Below are 3,590 nucleotides of genomic sequence, written 5' to 3' on the forward strand. Positions count from 1 at the left end.
CATACCAACTCCCTCTATAATACAAACTTACTCCCGCCGGTACATACTAACTCCCTCTATAACACAAACTTACTCCCGCCGGTACATACTAACTCCCCCTATAATACAAACTTACTCCCGCCGGTACATACTAACTCCCTCTATAATACAATCTTACTCCCGCCGGTACTTACTCCCGCCAGTACATACCAACTCCCTCTATAATACAAACTTACTCCCGCCGGTACATACTAACTCCCCCTATAATACAAACTTACTCCCGCCGGTACATACTAACTCCCTCTATAATACAATCTTACTCCCGCCGGTACTTACTCCCGCCAGTACATACCAACTCCCTCTATAATACAAACTTACTCCCGCCGGTACATACTAACTCCCCCTATAATACAAACTTACTCCCGCCGGTACATACTAACTCCCTCTATAATACAATCTTACTCCCGCCGGTACTTACTCCCGCCAGTACATACCAACTCCCTCTATAATACAAACTTACTCCCGCCGGTACATATCAACTCCCTCTATAATACAAACTTACTCCCGCCGGTACATACTAACTCCCCCTATAATACAAACTTACTCCCGCCGGTACATACTAACTCCCCCTATAATACAAACTTACTCCCGCCGGTACATACTAACTCCCTCTATAATACAAACTTACTCCCGCCGGTACATACTAACTCCCTCTATAATACAATCTTACTCCCGCCGGTACTTACTCCCGCCAGTACATACCAACTCCCTCTATAATACAAACTTACTCCCGCCGGTACATACTAACTCCCCCTATAATACAAACTTACTCCCGCCGGTACATACTAACTCCCTCTATAATACAATCTTACTCCCGCCGGTACTTACTCCCGCCAGTACATACCAACTCCCTCTATAATACAAACTTACTCCCGCCGGTACATACTAACTCCCCCTATAATACAAACTTACTCCCGCCGGTACATACTAACTCCCTCTATAATACAATCTTACTCCCGCCGGTACTTACTCCCGCCAGTACATACCAACTCCCTCTATAATACAAACTTACTCCCGCCGGTACATATCAACTCCCTCTATAATACAAACTTACTCCCGCCGGTACATACTAACTCCCCCTATAATACAAACTTACTCCCGCCGGTACATACCAACTCCCTCTATAATACAAACTTACTCTCGCCGGTACATACTAACTCCCTGCATAGTACAAACTTACTCTCGCCGGTACATACTAATTCCCCCTATAACACAAACTTACTCCCGTCGGTACATACTAACTCCCCCTATAATACAAACTAAGTCCCGCCGGTACATACTAACTCCCCCTATAATACAAACTTACTCCCGCCGGTACATACCAACTCCCTCTATAATACAAACTTACTCTCGCCGGTACATACTAATTCCCCCTATAACACAAACTTACTCCCGTCGATACATACTAACTCCCCTATAATACAAACTAAGTCCCGCCGGTACATACTAACTCCCCCTATAATACAAACTTACTCCCGCCGGTACATACTAACTACCTCTATAGTACAAACTTACTCTCGCCGGTACATACTAACTCCCTCTATAGTACAAACTTACTCCCGCCGGTACATACTAACTCCCTCTATAGTACAAACTTACTCCCGCCGGTACATACTAACTACCTCTATAGTACAAACTTACTCCCGCCGGTACATACTAACTACCTCTATAATACAAACTTACTCCCGCCGGTACATACTAACTCCCCCTATAATACAAACTTACTCTCGCCGGTACATACCAACTCCCTCTATAATACAAACTTACTCCCGCCGGTACATACTAACTACCTCTATAGTACAAACTTACTCCCGCCGGTACATACTAACTACCTCTATAGTACAAACTTACTCCCGCCGGTACATACTAACTCCCTCTATAGTACAAACTTACTCCCGCCGGTACATACTAACTACCTCTATAGTACAAACTTACTCCCGCCGGTACATACTAACTCCCCCTATAATACAAACTTACTCCCGCCGGTACATACCAACTCCCTCTATAATACAAACTTACTCCCGCCGGTACATACTAACTCCCTGTATAGTACAAACTTACTCTCGCCGGTACATACTAACTCCTCTATAATATAACTTTAACCTCACTTGTACGAATTTCTCCCGTTGTGTCTATATTAATGGTCTATCGAATGTCGGTAGACACAAACAAGTGCTAACGTTCCTTCACTAGTTCACAGAGGATCGGGTACTGACATTCACTGTAACACGCTTATATAAGGCAGAGGAAATATTGTTTTTCTTTTAAGATTACAATTGCACTTTGTGGTAAGCGCTTCCTATGATAATGTATACAAATTTGTTTGTGGAATGGAATATTTCACTTCATTCCAACAAGACAGCAATTTTACGTGCATGTGTTCGAAACTATGCAAATTACAAATATTTCACAATTTTCATTTACAGAATGTCTATATCTATTTCGACCAAGGGAGACATACTTTAAGGGTAGAGCATTTACGTCTGTTAATACCGCGAGGAATATATACTTGACGGTTAGAATGTCTGTCTGTGCCATTGGCAGCACGTATTTAGAGGCTAGAACGTCTGTATCAGTCTAGGCTTTGGGAATACATACTTAACGGGTAGGGCGTCTATATCTGTATAGGCCATTGGGAATATGTAGTTAATGGGTAGACTGGTTATTTCTCTCTCGGCCGTGGGGACTGGTGGAGTGTCTATATCTGTATAGGCCATTAGGAATATATAGTTAATGGGTAGACTGACTATTTCTGTCTCTGGGGAACTTGACAGGCAGAGTCTATATCGGTATAGGCCATAGGCAAATGTCTATGGGACGTCCGTGCGAGTCATTCACCACGGAAAAAACGTCAGCTAGTGGAGGAAAATTCCTCCTTCGGAAAATAATCGAATCATCAGTTTATCAAAGAGACATGAAAGATATATATATATATATAACGGTGTGGAGTGCTTTAGCGTTCATGTTTTAACAGTACAAATTAAAAAAAAAAATAGAACTTATGAGCAACAGTATTTGAATGCATATATATATATATATATAAACGTATATCGACAGTAAACAACACTTTATTACATTCCCAACCCTGCTGTAGTGCTCTAAAGCCTTGTCGCCGGCTTTGATATGTAGGTTTGGATGACGTTCATGTATCAGTGGATATATCAAACACTTTAGTAAATCTTCAATACTCGTATACGGTCAAATATACCCCTGGTTACGTGTTGTCTGCCTTGTTTATATCAAACATTTTCTAGTAAAGGATTTTCGCAAGTTTTCTTAATCATTTTACTCAGACTAGCACTTTCACAAATGCTGCAAATGCTATCTCGCTCTTCCAAATAAGTTTGATTCAAATTTGAATTTAATGCTTACCTTTGACAGGTGAGTTAATTGTACCAATGTGCTACTGTTACAAATACTTGTATACAATATAGATGAAACATTTACACCCCCAATACTCGGATAAGGCTCACAAAAGCATGTTTACACATAGGTATAATGATGATGAAGGCTGCCTTCAACACTAACACAGAATTTTGTACCAGAATTCC

This window comes from Ylistrum balloti, unplaced genomic scaffold (assembly GCF_031769215.1).
Source record: "Ylistrum balloti isolate Yb309-2 unplaced genomic scaffold, AGI_CSIRO_Ybal_v1 Utg369954, whole genome shotgun sequence".
Lineage (NCBI taxonomy): Eukaryota > Metazoa > Mollusca > Bivalvia > Pectinida > Pectinidae > Ylistrum > Ylistrum balloti.